General features: G+C 39.4%; 1 pseudogene; it reads left to right on the plus strand.

The window, feature by feature from the left end:
- The window catches only part of LOC131081057 (centromere protein J-like), a 29,600-nt pseudogene extending 19,926 nt beyond the window's left edge, over nt 1-9,674 (plus strand).
- Nucleotides 9,675-11,161: the final 1,487 nt, after the last annotated feature.

Raw genomic sequence — 11,161 nt, forward strand, 5'->3', positions numbered from 1 at the left:
AAGGTATACTGATAGCACTTTTTAACGTTTCAGCCAAGGTCAAATATGCTTACTTCCAACCGTAGATGGATTTTGCTGTCTAATCTTGCAAGGGGTTTTGATGACCTTTGAGCATGTTATTTCCTTGCCTGTGAACATTCTTCTGACAGTTTACTAACCCTCAAGTAGGAAAGGTCTGTGAATATGTGAACAGACTTTCACAGCATTTGAACTTTGCTTCATCCATGAGTACTTGTTGCTTTTTCTCAGGTTTTTGATTTGTTAGAGGGAATGTGAACCCTACATGACACAAACTGTGATTTTTGAAGGTAATAAGAGACCCTTATTTATGAGAATTGACCAGTGAGAGATTTCTGGGACAATTTGTTGAAGAATTGTAGATATTAACAGCTGAGAGGTAAAAGCTTATTACAAAATGTAACTGATTATTGTTGAGCATGAAGATCCAGGAGAACATATTTTTAGAATTCCTTGGTCTAGGTGGACACTCGGTAACAATACTTCCTCCTGCTCTCCACTGCCTTCCTGATAGCATAGATCTGTAGAACTAGAGGAATTTCAAGAGGTCCCTGCTTTTGCCAAGAGCTGATCAGTGTCATTGGTGGCAATTCAAGCTGTGTTTCACCAGCTTCCATGACAAAGATACATCATGAACAGCCTGTATGTTCTTTTATGGAGTTGAGTTTCATTACTAAACTACACCTCTTTTCTTGTCACCAGCTGATATGGTGATTAATATTTTTTGTTTTCTGTGAAGATTGGAAAAAACCCTATCTACCTTGTGCATGTTGGGACACTCCTTCTTCCTCTAACCCTGTAGCCCCTTTGCATCAAGGGTCTGCATTTACTGGTCATCCACATATTTCTAATGAAGAAAATTGAGATAATTTGATGGCTTTGTTTATGAAAGCAATGGAATTGAAAGAATCTTTATCAAGAACCCAGTCATATGTGATTAGTCCAAATACTTAGTATTTGAGTTTCTTTAAAAGTGCAGAGCAAAGTTGTAGTGGTTGCCTGGGGTACAGTGATGGCTCTGAATTTTCAAATGATCTCTTAGACTGACATTCCTCTGAATGAAAACAGAGACTGCATGTGATTCATGTAAGCCTGTCTGGATTCCTTTGACGTTATTGCTTTAAGAATAGGTATACTAGTGTATGCAATGCATAAAAAATGAAACCTCGCTTTTACAATGGCATGTGTAACAGGAACTGTTCTGCATGGATGCTCCATCAGCTGAATTGGCTGATACATCTCATCATGTTCATGGAAACAGTGCTACTTTCTCTGACTACATCTGGCCATAAAGTATCTTCTATTTACAAGTCGTGGGTAAGGTTTTTACAAGCTTCAATTGCAACATTCTTTCTATAACAAACCACAAGGAAAACAAATGCTGCCACATGCTTGTGTCTCCCTGAAGCTGATGAATATTTGAGCTGCTGTGGCCCTATTGGCACTTTCTGAAGATGGTCATCCAGCTGGCTCAAAACTAACCAGGGAGCAGGAAAAGAGTTCATCTCTGCCTGATTCTACTCAATGAACCAGGTTAATTTCCTTCTGTAGCTGCTCTTGCCTCATAAAGGAGTGACTGGAAAAACGTAGCTGGGGATAGAAGAAAAGGAGTGAGACTCCAGCAATCTGGGCTGAAATTGGTTTGGGTGTCTGTGAAACTGCTGCAATGGCTTTTCAAGTTCTTTTAAATGATTTGGCAGTTTCAGTCTTGAGATATTTAGCAATGAAATGATTGATTGTGTACTCTTTCTTTCTTTCTTTCTTTCTTTCTTTCTTTCTTTCTTTCTTTCTTTCTTTCTTTCTTTCTTTCTTTCTTTCTTTCTTTCTTTCTTTCTTTCTTTCTCTGCAATTTCTGAGCTAATATCTCTTCATCAGAAATAGTCTTAAAGGTCCTCAGTTCTATACCTTTTGTCTCAAGCTGAAGTCCCAGGCATATTTTGACAGTTTGTCCATCCACTTTTATTTGAAAACCTGATTATGTTTGAAGAACTCAGGCATATCCACACAATCTGCCTGGAGAAAATATCACCAAATGTCAAATATAAACGATATTCTTTTTAACAATAAATTCTATTAATTTATGTACTTTCCAACAACCTTGTCTGAAAGAGGTAATCAGTTGCCTTTCTCTTGCTGAAAACTGTTTTATGCTTGGAGGAAAAATTTAGCCTTTTAAAATCCTACAGTTTTCTGGTGTTGCAATAGGATTGCTTTCTTGGCTTCTTCCCTGTAAACATACATTAAATTGTAATGTCATCTATTAATATAAATAAGGCATCACCAACCACAGCAGCAGCAGATACCCTAAATTTCACTGATCACATGGAGAAAATTTTACAGCTACCAAACATTGGCCATTGTTATCAGAGAAGGAGCAGTGCAGTCTTCCTGTCTGTGCTTTGCTAGACCCATGTCCCTTGAGCAATAACTCATGGACTTGAAAAAATTAAGCTGATGGCAAATATATTCTTTACATTAATAGCTTACACACATCTTCTCAAGCAGTCACTCTTCAGTGTGTGAGTAATTTCAAAATCATAGTTATTGGTGCCATTTCCAACTTTTTTTTGATTGTTTCTTTGTTTCTTACCATAATGTACTTGGAAGCTTTGCATAATGCAAATGCATTATGCAAATGCATAATGCACTCTCAAGCAAACACTTGAGAGTCATTGTGTAAGTCCTGTAAATCCCAAGTATCTCATGGTGGTCATGCAGGAATATTTTGTTTACTCTGTGCCCTGCTCTAAGGTCTGCATAAAAAATTGAGGAAGTGCTTTTGAATCTCCTTGATCTTTCAGTCTAAATAACTGCTATAGTTTGGTTGAAAATTTTTGCATCTCATTTCCCTTCTGTGGCTCACTCACCCCTTAGGGTCCTACAGGTCTTGTATCAGCCTTGATTAATGGAGATGTTTGAGATCAAAACATAGAAAAGTTGGACATGCAGCAAGTAAAAATGAGCTGTTGTGCTTATTTTACTGGGCTCAGCTCTGTTGTGCTAACCTAGAGAGAGCTGGCAGGGTGGTGGGACTGAGGGATGAGAGCCTTTCAGCAGCTGCTGGCCTCACACTCTGCCCCTTGGATTAGATTTGACTTGCATTGTTGTCCAAGCACAGAGAAATGTGGGAAGCAAAACAAGACCCTAAACGCAGAGTTATGCATAAAATGTGTGTGTGTGCTTGAGTGTGTCTCTGTGGATACACCCACACACACAATTAAAAATTTTCCCAAAGTTTTAACCACTTAATGATTTGAAGATGTTTATATTAACCTAATACAAATGTATTTACACCTTTTAGGACATAAATAGCTCTGTGCAAAAAGCTGATCCTTTGAGATCAATGACAAAGGAACATCAAGAAGAGAAAACATCTAACTGCTCCATTGGTAGAAGCACAGTACCAGCTGGCAGGAGGACTCTTCACCAGGGAAGACTGACACCTTTTGAAACAGACAAAGTAAGCCATCAGCAAGGTCTATTTAAACTACCTTTATTTCCTTTTTATTATATCTTTTAGAATCTGTATTGGGATCCTGATCCTCACATGGCTGCTGCTTGGCCCTCTTTCCCTGGAACTGCAGATTTTTTGTCAGTAATTATCTAAGAGGCTGTTCATACATTGAGCTATTTAGACACCTGCATGGAGAGTGTGAGTGTATGCTTTAAAACCTGCCCCCATTGTCTCAGAACAAGTTCAGGGGTGATCACATGCACCAAGAATTGGGGGCCTGCATGGGCCAGTGGTTCCCAGCGAGGCCAGGGGCTTGGAGAACCAGGGGCAGCTCATGGAGTCCAGCAGGGCTCTGCCTTTCCCACAGCCTGGGAGGAGGGCAGGCTGGGTGTGGAAGGAAGGGCCAGACCAAAATCCCAATTGTCAAAGCCCATAGTGATGAGACAGACGTGGGGTCATGACAGGAAGTCATCCCATGGGTGAGGGCTGGGATTTGGATTAGCCAGGTGTGTGACCAGGCACAGACATTACTGCAGTGCAATCCACCATGGAGCCAATGAAACGCAGTTCCCAAGAGAAGGGATGGAGGAACTGAGGGGGACTTGGCCCTGTCTGAGGCTTCTTCCAGCTCTTCCATCCTCCCTTCTTTCTCTGTGGAAGTTGAACCAAGCTTAGATACCTGTACAATATCCACACACAGACAGCTAAGCTCCTAGGAAGAAGTGTATAGCATGCTCTTGCCACATCACTGATAGCTCCCATACTGAAGTGAAGCACGACTGTAAGCCAGGGCCTCTTCATTTTTCTTCAGGTTGTACATCAGACCTCTGCTACTGGAAGAAGGCATAATGGTAGGAAGTCACCTGGAGCTCTCTCACATCTGAGTGGTTGTTTTAAGGAGCCCAGCTCACCTTCCTGTGTAAAAGGTAAGATCTGTGGAAACCACCTGCCTGCTTATAGTGGTCTGCAAATGACTTGGAGAAACTGGTCCCCCAGCTTTTGACTCATAGAGAATGTGAGCCACTAAAACACATCTATGATTCTTAGAAGTATTGTCAAATTTGTATTTTACAAGAGAGAGAAAGCAGATTGTGCTGCCACCTACTTACCGAGTTTCTTGTCCCAGAGGTTCAGGAGATGGGACTATGGATGTGGACTGCATTTCCTTTTGGTCAAGGACAAAGCACCTTTGGGAGGATGGACAAGCTGTTAGCAAACCTTATCAGTGCAAGTCGCAATATATTGCAAGATTCTGAGAGCTAGCATCTTTAAAAAGCCTTTCTGAGATATGTATGGAAATATTATTCAGCAATTTTCATGTGCTTTTAATGACCCTTTTTGCTTTGATTTTTCTTACAGGGACACTTTTGCCCATTTCATATAGCTTAGAAGACATCTTCCTCTCACATAACTACAGGAAAGAAACTTACAGCTTTGCACCCTGCAAGAACAATGAAGAAACAGAGGTATTTCACCATTTAACTCTATAAAATAGAGTTACAGTGAGTCTGTGGTATTAGTTTTCATAAACAGCATGCTAACTCCCATTCATTTGGCAGAAATACTCTCCTGTCTTTATTTTTTTTGCCTTTACTCCTTATATAAGTGCAGTCTTAAAAACAATATTGCAATGGCTTCAAATAATAGGCTGGATTCCTTTGTCAATATAGTTCTGCACAGCTGTTGAACATTAATAGATTTATGTTGTTAGTTAACATTTTAATTTTGTCTCAGGAAGGAGAAGAAGCTCTTAAAAAGACAGGAAAATTGCTAAGAGCTGAGAATAAAGTGGCTTTTGTGACCCCACACTAGAGAAATGGCATAACTGCTTATGAAAACAAAGTATGTACAGACAGTCTTCCTGCTTTTCTGGATGATAAAATAAAGGTTTGAGCTACTTAAAATTGCAGTTCTTACATGAGCAGCAATTGTGTTCTTCCCATCTGTGAGGAGAAATAAAGCACACTAAGAAAAAGAAAGTATTCTGTTCCTGCTTCCTATGCTATGCAGTAGACACAGCTTTAGAGATGGATCTGGCAACTTTAAGCATGGTGTTTATAGTTATTTAGTGAAGCATATCATTGCCCTGTGGGGAGCAGTTCTCCCTATGCCTTCAGATCCCATAATTCAAAATTCACCACATCTTTAAACTGTAATTAACATCAGCTCGTAACTGCCCTGGACGCTGTGTGCCAGATGTCACTTGACTTTAGGCTCCTTCACACTGCCAGACTGCAAAGAGCATTTATGGTAATGGTAAACTGGAATTGTAGCATCCAGAATAGCCCTTAGTTACAGAGACAGCACCACCTCACAGCTAAGAGCCATGTAATTTGTTTTGGAAGAGTGACTCTAGCTAATACAAATATCTTTCTTTGTATATCAGTAACCCAACACCCAGAGATAGTTCTGCTCTCTGTTCCTGTGTTTATTCTCTCCATTTTGTGCAGCAGAATTTTGTCAGAATGCACTTTTATCACCTCATTTTTTGACTTCTGCTTTGCTATCTTTTGCTTTGCAAATGGAAGAAAATTAGAATTAATGTGCAACATTTCTAGTTACAAATAAAATATAAAAATTCATTGCAAATACAAGGCAATACCAAGGCAATACCAGAAAGAAGAGAATCTTTCCTCTGTGTGTGAAAGTAAATAAAATTTTTGCACCATTGTTTTAAGTTAGTGAACATATTTTTAAAACATTTCTGTTTATGTAACACTGACCTTGAAGTTTTCATAATACAACCTCCAAAATCAATATTATATAGAACATCAAAGTTACATCAATAAAGGAGAAAGCATGGGGAAGAGGTGCAGGAAAAAATGGAATATTATGATGGAAAGGTAAGAGAAAATAGCTTTTTATTTTTGGTTGGGAGATATTCCCTTTTTTGTGAAAATTCTGATTAGATTGGAACAGTATGACAAAGCTGTAGTGCATCTTCTGGTTGCCTTCTTCTTTGAATATTACCAAAAGAGTTATACCATGGTAATCGATATATCCTGAACAGAAACAACTGCTACAGAATCATCAGGAAAAATTATTAACCAGAGGCTATGCTTGGTATGAAGTCTTCTCTGACTAGTGCCCTTTTTGTAGAAGAGCATATTAATGACATTATTGCCTGCTGTCGATAAGAAGTGTCAAGCAAATATTAAGTCTGTGCGTGCAGCCAAAATTAATTCTGTAGTATTGAAGGTCCATACAGGACTACTTGGAAATAAATGGTTCTTAAACTACCACATCAGCAATCTGCGTTAATTCATCAAGTTCAGTCATTTTGATTCACACAGTCCAGAACCATGCATCTCTCAAGTGATCTGTGTACCTGTGTGGAAGATGTACAAGCATATATGAAATGAGTCTGGTCAATAACTCACTAATGTTGGTCAAGAACAAACCTGACTGTTTTCCCTTTTGCCACAGGGCTGTGCACCTTATCGTGCTTAACATAAAAACAAAGTGGTGGGGTGAGAACTTGGAACCTGTGCTACAAGTAAGTTCATCTTGTGAAAAGAAAACTTCTTTTGTCCTCTTTTACACACACAGGAGGCAAAAATAATGCTGTTCTGAAGAGATAACCTTCAAAATACAAAGATGTAGCATGACTTCCTTCAAGATCCAATTTAATTGGAAGGCAGTGAGTGTGGTGCTGCTCATTTCCTTTGACTTCATCTGCATTGGATGCTTTGTGTGTTTGAAGGTAGAAGAGGAGCTTTCTGATGGACACCTAATCCTCCCTTTCCACAACAGTACTAAAAAGGAAATTGATGCTGATGAAAGCATGACAATGATCAGCTTTTCCAATAGAGATGTGAAGAAGATCATGCCAGACCAGAGGGTGGTGGGTAACTTTCCATTTTCTTTAAGGAAAATAAAGTGATTAACTGGTTTTCCAGCAAGGTTCTATAATTTATCTATATCTATCAATTCTGAGAGTAACTGATGAGGAAGGGTATTTAACAACCCTGAGCAGTGAAACTGCATCTACAAAGACAAAGTGGAAAGGCATGAAGGTAACAGTCAAAGAAGGAACAAATAGGTAGGTAGTCAAGCAGGAGACTGAACAAAGGCAAGGGGCATGGGCAGCCATCTGAAGCAAGGACTGGTTTTTATACATTTTCATACATCATTTGTAGAGTAGGTAGCATGGAGGTTTCTTCCATGTGGGCATTATGTAAATAAAAACAGCTAATAACAGTGTGGACTAAAGTGGAAATTAGTGAGGCCTTTGCAGCACTGGGATTTTTAAAAATTAATAGTTCATGGATGAGAGCATAGAGGTTGGAAGATGACTTTCATGTGCACACTGTTCTCCTGCACTTTACAGAGGTGAAAGTAGCATCATCTGGACACAACCATGAGGGTGAGCGAGAGGAAGGAACAGCAATGTGAACATAGCTACTTTTAGGGATGACAGATGCAGAATATGACCTTGAAATTACTTTTTAAAGATGGCTTACTTTTGAGCACATTGCTATGGTTGAATGTGCTTATGCAAATATTGTGAATATGCTGCTATCATCTCACTCTTCTTCCAGATTTATTACTATGCAGATGCACAGACAACTCACACTGCTTATCCATATGGCCTGGAGGTGCTGCAGTTCCCTAATAATCAGATAGGTATGCAAGACCTCACTATGTGAACTCTACGTGCAGATTTATTTCTATTATGGAAGTGTAGTTTGAATTCTGACTCCAGCAGATTGGATGTTTTCTTGTCATTTCACATTGTCTTTTGCATTTCACTTTCAGCATATTCCATCACTTCACTTCTGAGTTTCCTCCTACAAAGCAAATATAATAATGAAATGTAAATGTAGTTCTTCCAATTCTGATTATCTGATTATGCAATTCTTTAATTTCTTTTACCAGTATTGTAAATATAATTTACATCCTCACTACAATGTCAAAAAAAAAAAAAAAATCCTGACCTAGCTTTGTGTAAGACAACCTGAAAGAACACTAGACAGACTTTTACATCATCTTCTGTACAGAAAAACATCATCCCCATGGCACACAAGAAATTCTGTTCCCAGATCACCCAGTGAAATGCCTCTACAGTGATGGACTGAAGGAAACTTCTTTCCCAGAGGGCACAGTAGTAAAAGTAGAAAAGTAAGTCCTGTGTAACTAACAGGGACCACATTTTGGACACAGGTACAACAACACTGACATTTAGAACTGTGGCTGGATTTTGAATAGCTGGGAAATTTCCAGATGAAGGGGAAAAGGATTGGTGAGATAACCCTTGTTATCTAAGAAGGGTTTTGCAAGAATGTAGCACTGAAAATTCACTTCCACCTGAATGATAGGTGACAATTCACCACTGGCAAAATGACTGTAAAATATTCCTCATTTAGTTCTATGTAATTTTACACTGGCCAGAATAGCTTGGAGATCAGCAGTTGTCAGTGTTAGCAATGTGGGTACTAAAGGACTCAGGATGAGGGCTTCTGAGCTCTATCCCCAGGTGTTTGGCTCCCCCTCTAATACTGGGCAAGGACTGAGATTATCTCAGTTGGTTACAGCATGGTGCTGCTATTAAAACCAAGGCTGTGGTTTGATCCCTGGAAGGTATCACTTAAGGGATTCACTTAAGAATTGGACTTGAGGGTCCTTGTGGGTCTCTTCTTAGTCACATTCTGTGAAGCTATATTGTCTCTCTATTCCTCCATGCAAAATGAGAAAAACAGCTTTGGGACTCTTACAAATCTCTTCTGAGGAGGAGGAAGGATCCTGCTGTAAAATGGATTTTCTGCCTGCAAAATGCCTTGAGATCCCTGCATGAAGTCATGTAAAATTTGGATGTCACCATCCATTAGCTATTATTTTATGTATTGAAGTCTTTCCGTGAGACCAGATTTCTAATGCCATTCCATGTAAACCCTGAGGTTTTACACCTGACATTATTTTCCTATTTCATTGAGTTGTGTTAGACAGCTCTGCAAGACAGGTTAATAAAAGACAGTGTTTTCTCATCACTTAATTCATTGCTACTTCTTCCAGGAACAGAGATAAACTAGTGGTATTCAGTGATGGCCAAAGGGAGAGTCACACTGCACAGTTCAGCAGGAGGAAGTGCCTGGATGGCACCGTGAAAACTCTGCTCTGCAATGGCAGACAGGGAACCAAGTTCTCCACTGGACAACTCCAAATCAAAGATGAGGAGGGTAATCTCATTCGAGATAAGAGGTGATTCCTCCCTGCAGAAGGCTGCACTGCACCTATGTAGCTTAAGGCATATTCTTGGCAGGTCAGAACTGTTAGGAAGATCTAACTTGTGAAAATGAATGGATGGATCCATAGAGCTGAGATTACTTTGGCTCAGCAACTGCTGCTTAGATTGGAATAACATTACCTGAATGAAATGAAGACTGAAGGAGAGGCAGTCATGCCCTTTTTGTGCAGTCAACACTAAAACAAATGCCCACAGTATTTCTCACCAAAGGGTTTCTTTCATGGTACTGATCACACTTTTTCTAGTTTTTCTGCAATTTGTTGTGAAAGTGACTACAATGAAAAACTATGTTGTAAAAAGCCCAAATATACAGTATTTGTATGACCCCAAATATATTCAGTGCTGCCTTATGCTGACCTGTCACAGACATCTTTTGTGAAAAATCCTTTCTTGGGATTTTTCTCCCTTCTGAGAAGCTGTGGCCTCAGCAACAAAAAGTAAACAATGGTTATCTGCTGCTGTGGAATGCAACAGGTGGATGCGTGATTGGTCTCCTGTGGATGTTTGGATTTACTGACCACTCACAGCAGAGCTGGCTCTCGCTCTCTGCTGGGACACAGAACTTTGTTATTCATTCTTTTCTATTCTTAGCTTAGCTAGCTTCTGAGAACTTTCCTTCTATTTCTTTTTAGTATAGTTATAATGTAGTATATATATCATAAAATAATAAATCAAGCCTTCTGATCACAGACCAACATTCTTGCCTCTCTCTTCATCTGCAACCCTTGTGACCACCGTCACACTGACCAAAATAAATCTACATGGGGTACTTATTTCCTGAGTTAATCATCAAAATTTGTGTGGAAATGATTAATGTTTTCTGTTTGCTTGTATTCTTTGGAGCAAAATTTTCCAGCATGTATCAAGGCTTATCCCGAGCTGGACATTAGACCAAAACCTGAGCAGGAGTGTGGAGAACAGTCACAGCTCTGGATGCTCCTTGAAACCAAAGTTATTAAAAATTATATGATCATAATCTAAAAACTCTGCCTCATACATTTGAAAATAAAATGCAACATTTATTGCATCCTAGTGATTATTCTGGATCAAAGATCTGGATCTTCTGAATCCTTCTTCTTCCTCCAACAGTCTTTCCTCTGTGTTGCTTTGTCTTTGAAATAACCTTTCCCACTATTGTTTTTATTGTTCCCATAGTGCAAAAATATTTCTGGTCAGTGAATCTCTCCATCTGTAAGGTTCTTTGGATGGCACTTGATACTTAGAGGGATTAATAATTTATCAGATGCTGCTTTCAACTGCCTTCCCCATAGACTGCCTGTCAGAAAACCATATAATAGTTTGGGTTGGAAAGGACCTTAAAGATCATCCAGTTCCAACTCCCCCTGCCATGGGCAGGGTCACTTTCCACTAGATCAGGTTGCTCAGAGCCCCATCCAACCTGGCCTTCAACATTTCCAGTCAAGTGAGTTTTTCCAAATCACTGA

This window comes from Melospiza georgiana, chromosome 3 (genome assembly GCF_028018845.1).
Source record: "Melospiza georgiana isolate bMelGeo1 chromosome 3, bMelGeo1.pri, whole genome shotgun sequence".
Lineage (NCBI taxonomy): Eukaryota > Metazoa > Chordata > Aves > Passeriformes > Passerellidae > Melospiza > Melospiza georgiana.